The sequence below is a fragment of the Arachis hypogaea genome, chromosome 20 (assembly GCF_003086295.3).
Source record: "Arachis hypogaea cultivar Tifrunner chromosome 20, arahy.Tifrunner.gnm2.J5K5, whole genome shotgun sequence".
Lineage (NCBI taxonomy): Eukaryota > Viridiplantae > Streptophyta > Magnoliopsida > Fabales > Fabaceae > Arachis > Arachis hypogaea.
In genome coordinates, this window is record NC_092055.1 from 44902406 (window position 1) to 44909361 (window position 6956).

The 6956-nt window shown below is 35.6% G+C and overlaps 1 non-coding gene across 1 annotated transcript; it reads left to right on the plus strand.

Moving 5' to 3' along the window:
• Positions 1-246: 246 nt before the first annotated feature.
• LOC112787673 (small nucleolar RNA R71) lies at positions 247-354 on the plus strand. The gene has a single exon (XR_003195073.1). It is a non-coding gene; the product is annotated as a small nucleolar RNA R71 (small nucleolar RNA).
• Positions 355-6956: the final 6602 nt, after the last annotated feature.

Here is a 6956-nt window from a genome sequence, read left to right on the forward strand (position 1 = left end):
ATTCTGAGCCAATATGGCATTCAGAGTATTAACTTCAAGAACTCCCTTCTTCATAGACGTCCCATTACTCACAGGATTCCTCTCAGAAGTGTACAAGAACTGGTTATTAGCAACCATGTCAATGAGTTCTTGAGCTTCTGCAGGCGTTTTCTTTAGGTGAATGGATCCACCTGCAGAGGTGTCCAATGACATCTTTGATAGCTCAGATAAACCATCATAGAATATATCCAGGATGGTCCATTCTGAAAGCATGTCAGAAGGACACTTTTTGGTCAACTGTTTATATCTTTCCCAAGCTTCATAGAGGGATTCACCTTCTTTCTGTCTGAAGGTTTGAACATCAGCTCTAAGCTTGCTCAGCTTTTGAGGAGGAAAGTACTTGGCTAAGAAAGCCGTGACCAGCTTATCCCAAGAGTTCAGGCTGTCTTTGGGTTGAGAATCCAACCATAATCTAGCTCTGTCTCTTACAACAAAAGGGAAAAGCATGAGCCTATAGACTTCAGGATCTACTCCATTAGTCTTAACAGTATCACATATCTGCAAGAATTCAGTTAAGAACTGAAAAGGATCTTCAGATGGAAGTCCATGAAACTTGCAGTTCTGCTGCATCAGAGAAACTAATTGAGGTTTCAGCTCAAAGTTGTTTGCTCCAATGGCAGGAATGGAGATGCTTCTTCCATGTAAATTGGAATTAGGTGCAGTAAAGTCACCAAGCATCTTCCTTACATTATTATTATTTTCGGCTGCCATATCCTCTTCCTGTTCGAAAATTTCTGAAAGGTTATCTCTGGATTGTTGTATTTTAGCTTCTCTTAGTTTCTTTTTCAGAGTCCTTTCAGGTTCTGGGTCTGCTTCCACAAGAATGTTCCTATCCTTGCTCCTGCTCATATGACAAAGAAGAGGGCACAGAAAAATAATAATAATAATAACAGAGATCCTTTATACCACAGTATAGGGATCCCTGTGTGAGTAGAAGAAGAGGGGGAGACAAAGAATGTAATGTAATGGAAGAAACACAACTGTGAGGAGGGTTGCGATGTGAGATGAGATGTTAGTAGATGAATAAATAGACTAAGATGGGAGAGGGAGAATTTTCGAAAATAATTTTTGAAAAAGGGTTAGTGATTTTCGAAAATGGTTTTTGAAAAATGTTAGTAATTTTCGAAAATTAAGATTTAAAAATTAAAATAATTAATAAATTAAAAAGAAATTTTGAAAAAGGGAGAAGATATTTTCGAAAATGAGAGAGAGAGAGTTAGTTAGGTAGTTTTGAAAAAGTTAAGAAACAAACAAAAAGTTAGTTAGTTACTTGAAACAAATTTTGAAAATCAATTTTGAAAGGATAAGAAGTTAGGAAGTTAGAGAAGATATTTTGAAATCAAATTTTTGAAAAAGATGAGAAGATATTTTTGAAAAGATATGATTGAAATTGTTTTTGAAAAAGATTTGATTTTTAAAATCACAATTAATGACTTGATTCACAAGAAATCACAAGATATGATTCTAGAACTTAAAGTTTGAATCTTTCTTAACAAGCAAGTAACAAACTTGAAATTTTTGAATCAAAGCATTAATTGTTATTGTTATTTTCGAAAATTTGGTATAAAAATAAGAAAAAAGATTTTTGAAAAATATTTTTAGAATTTTCGAAAATAACTAAGAAAAATGAAAAAGATTTGATTTTTGAAAAAGATAAGATGTTCAAATTGAAAATTTGATTTGACTCATAAGAAACAATTTAATTTTAAAATTTTTTGAAAAAGTCAATCCAAATTTTCGAATTTGATGAGAGAAAAAGTGAAAGATATTTTTTTTATTTTTGAATTTTTATGATGAGAGAGAAAAACAACAAAAAGACTCAATGCATGAAAATTTTGAATCAGAACAATGAATGCATGCATGAATGATATGAATGTCAAGATGAACACCAAGAACACTTTGAATGTCAAGATGAACATCAAGAACATATTTTTGAAAAATTTTTTGATGCAAAGAAAACATGTAAGACACCAAACTTAGAAATCTTTCATGTTTAGACTCTAAGAAACGAAAAATGCACATGTAAAACAAGAAAAGACACAAAACATGAAAACATCAAGATCAAACAAGAAGACTTACCAAGAACAACTTGAAGATCATGAAGAACACTATGATGCATGATATTTTCGAAAAATGCAAGATGCACATGCAAATGACACCAAACTTATGACATGACTCATGACTCAAACAAGAAACACAAAAAATATTTTTGATTTTTATGATTTTCTAATTTTTTTGGATTTTTTTTTCAAAAATTATATGAAAAAGAAAAAATAAGGATTCCAAAATTTTTAACATGAATTCCAGGAATCTTGCATTCTTAGTCTAAAGCTTCAGTCCAGGAATTAGACATGGCTCATGAGCCAGCCAAGCTTTTCAATGAAAGCTCCGGTCCAAAACACTAGACATGGCCAATGGCCAGCCAAGCTTCAGCATGTAATTCAGACATGACATGCCTGACATACTCATTCCCAAAGGAATTAGACATGGCTTTACAGCCAGCCAGGCTTCAACATGCTTCATGAAACACTAGAATTCATTCTTAACAATTTTGAAAAAAATTTTTGAAAACATTTTTATATTATTTTCGAAAACAGATGAGAAAATTTTTAGAAATATTTTTGAAAAAAAAAATTTTTTTGAAAATAAAATAAAAAGAAAATTACCTAATCTGAGCAACAAGATGAACCGTCAGTTGTCCAAACTCAAACAATCCCCGGCAACGGCGCCAAAAACTTGGTGTTGTTGCTGGATCCAAACTTGGCACTGATGTTACCGGACCAAAAGCTTGCCGAAAACTCAAACAATCCCCGGCAACGGCGCCAAAAACTTGGTACGCGGAATCGTGATTACACTTTACTTATGTAAAATTTATTGCTCTTTCTTTCCCTGGAAATGGTGCCAAAAACATGATGCCAAAACCACGGTTCACAACTCCGTGTAACTGACCAGCAAGTGCACTGGGTCGTCCAAGTAATACCTTACGTGAGTAAGGGTCGAATCCCATGAAGATTGTCGGTATGAAGCAAGCTATGGTCACCTTGCAAATCTCAGTTAGGCAGATATAGATTGATAATGATGTTTTCGAATAATAAATAATAGAATAGGGATAGAGGTACTTATGTAAATCATTGGTGAGAGTTTCAGATAAGCGAATAGAGATGCTTCTCGTTCCTCTGAACCTCTGCTTTCCTGCTATCTTCATCCAGTCAGTCTTACTCCTTTCCATGGCTGGCTTTATGTGATACATCACCATTGTCAACGGCTACTTTCGGTCATCTCTCGGGAAAATGATCCAATGCCCTGTCACGGCACGGCTAATCGTCTGGAGGCATCACCTTTGTCAATGGCTTCATCTTATCCTCTCAGTGAAAATGATCAACGCACCCTGTCACAGCACGGCTATTCATCTGTCGGTTCTCGATCATGCTGGAATAGGATTTACTATCCTTTTGCGTCTGTCACTAACGCCCTGCAATCGCGAGTTTGGAGCTCGTCACAGTCATTCATTCATTGAATCCTACTCGGAATACCACAGACAAGGTTTAGACCTTCCGGATTCTCTTGAATGCCGCCATCATTCTAGCTTACACCACGAAGATTCTGGTTAGGAGATCTAAGAGATACTCATTCAGTCTAAGGTAGAACGGAAGTGGTTGTCAGGCACGCGTTCATAGGGAATGATGATGATTGTCACGTTCATCACATTCAGGTTGAAGTGTGAATGAATATCTTAGAAGCGGAATAAGATGAATTGAATAGAAAACAGTAGTACTTTGCATTAATCTTTGAGGAACAGCAGAGCTCCACACCTTAATCTATGGAGTGTAGAAACTCTACCGTGAAAATACATAAGTGAAAGGTCTAGGTATGGCCGAGATGGCCAGCCCCCAAAACGTGATCAATAGATCAAAATATAATCCAAAGATTCTCAATAAGACGTCTAATACAACAGTGAAAGGTCCTATTTATAATAAACTAGCTACTAGGGTTTACAAAAGTAAGTAATTGATGCATAAATCCACTTTCGGGGCCCACTTGGTGTGTGCTTGGGCTGAGCTTTAACTTTCCATGTGAAGAGGCCATTTGTGGAGTTGAACGCCAGGTTTTGATCCATTTTTGGCGTTCAACTCTGGTTTTGGATCCTTTTCTGGCGCTGGACGCCAGAATTGGGCAAAGAGCTGGCGTTGAATGCCAGTTTGCGTCGTCTATTCTTGGCCAAAGTATGAACTATTATATATTGCTAGAAAGCCCTAGATGTCTACTTTCCAATGCAATTGGAAGCGCGCCATTTTGAGTTTTGTAGCTCCAGAAAATCCACTTTGAGTGCAGGGAGGTCAGAATCCAACAGCATCAGCAGTCCTTCTTCAACCTCTGAATCTGATTTCTGCTCAAGTCCCTCAATTTCAGCCAGAAAATACCTGAAATCACAGAAAAACACACAAACTCATAGTAAAGTCCAAAAATGTGAATTTAACATAAAAACTAATGAAAACATCCCTAAAAGTAACTAGATCCTACTAAAAACATACTAAAAACAATGCCAAAAAGCGTATAAATTATCCGCTCATCACCCAGCACTCGTGAGTTTGAAGTTCGTCACAGTCATTCAATCCCAGAGCCCTACTCAAAATACCACAGACAAGGTTTAGACTTTCCGGACTCTCATGAATGCCGCCATCAATCTAGCTTATACCACGAAGATTATGATTACGAGATCCGAGAGATAATCATCCAATCTAAGATGGAATGGAAGTGGTTGTCAGGCACGCGTTCGTGGGGGAATGATGATGATTGTCACGTTCATCACATTCATGTTGAAGTGCGAATGAATATCTTAGAAGCGGAATAAGTTGAATTGAATAGAAAAATAGTAGTACTTTGCATTAATTCATGAGGAACAGCAGAGCTCCACACCTTAATCTACGGAGTGTAGAAACTCTACCGTTAAAAATACATAAGTGAAAGGTTCAGGCATGGCCGAATGGCCTGCCCCCATGATCTAAGAACTAGACGTCCCAAGATGACTAATACAATAGTAAAAAGTCCTATTTATACTAAACTAGTTACTAGGGTTTACAAAAGTAAGTAATTGATGCATAAATCCACTTCCGGGGCCCACTTAGTGTGTGCTTGGGCTGAGCTTGAAGTTTACACGTGGAGAGGTCTTTCTTGGAGTTGAACGCCAGTTTGTAACGTATTTCTGGCGTTCAACTCTGGCTTGTAACGTGTTTCTGGCGTTTAACTCCAGATAGCAGCGTAGAATTGGCGTTCAACGCCCTTTTACGTCATCTAAACTCGGCCAAAGTATGGACTATTATATATTACTGGAAAGTCCTGGATGTCTACTTTCCAACGCAATTGGAAGCGCGCAATTTTGAGTTTTGTAGCTCCAGAAAATCCACTTTGAGTGCAGGGAGGTCAGAATCCAACAGCATCAGCAGTCCTTCTTCAACCTCTGAATCTGATTTTTGCTCAAGTCCCTCAATTTCAGCCAGAAAATTCCTGAAATCATAGAAAAATACACAAACTCATAGTAAAGTCCAGAAATGTGAATTTAACATAAAAACTAATGAAAACATCCCTAAAATTAACTAGATCCTACTAAAAAATACTAAAAACAATGCCAAAAAGCGTATAAATTATCCGCTTATCAGTAGAGAATATATTTTAAAGTACAAAAATATGTATGTACTTGTTCTTAATATAGTGTTCGATTCTTTGTATCATAAAATTCATCGATAATAGAATCTGTGTCAAATTTTTTAGCAATTTTCTTTTCAATATAATTAAAAGACAATTAGCAAGAAATTCATCTTTCATTTTGTTTTTGAGTTATTTTTCACAATATTCATAGCTGAAAAAGGTCTCTCAGTTATAGTAGTTGAAACAGAGAGAAGTAATACTAAATGAATCAAGAAGGACGCTCACAAAAGGAAAAAAATCCACTTTATAGGATTTGAAAAATTTTATTTAATTAAAAAATATTAGCAATAATATCTTTTTAGATTTTTTTTAATATTGTTACATACTTTTTAGATATTAGAAATCATTAATATTTAGATTAGACTGGACTTTTATTTATATTAGACTAAATACTAAATAAATTTTTAAAAAAATTAAATCGTACTTAATAACTTATTACTATTAATCTTTTTTTAAAAATGTTGGGGGGCCGAAGCCTCCACTCGCACCCCTATGTCCGTACCTGCTTAGGACTGTAGGATCCTCTAGTTATTATTTATTAACTATAAGATCTTTAGTTTAGGATGAGAACATGATTTTTGTTTTCAAATCATTCTAGATTTATTATGGGATGTTGTTCCTAAAGCAATTATGCACTTCTTGGTACTTCATATTTTTATTTCAATGTTTGCAATATTTTGTTTTTAAATTAGATGTTGGAATAAAAATGTGAGAAATTTGTGATCTCTCTCTTCTCGAAATTAGTGATACTTTATAGAAGGTTTTAAATTTAAAACCCATTAGATGATTTCTCCTAAAGCTTACTGCTTATAGGCAGCCTTGTCTTTAGCATGGCTATTGGTGCACGAATTTTCACGCTTCGTACAACTGAACCAGCAAGTACACTGGGTCGTCCAAGTAATACCTGAGTAAGTCAGGGTCGATCCCACGAGGATTGTGGTTTGAAGCAAGCTATGGTTATCTTGCAGGTCTTAGTCAGGCGGATAGAAGAGTTGTTGAATTTGTTTAAATGCAGTTTGATTGTTTAAAAGTAAATAAAGAAAAAGGGTATTCAGAACTCAGAAGTCATGTAAACTATGATAAGAAGGTGGTTAAGGATCGGAGACGCTTTGTCCTTCTAGATTAACTCTGGTATTACTGTCTTCTTCAAATGTGAATGATTTCTTCTATGGCAGGTTGTATGTGATTGACGTTGGTTTGAGCAGCCGCCA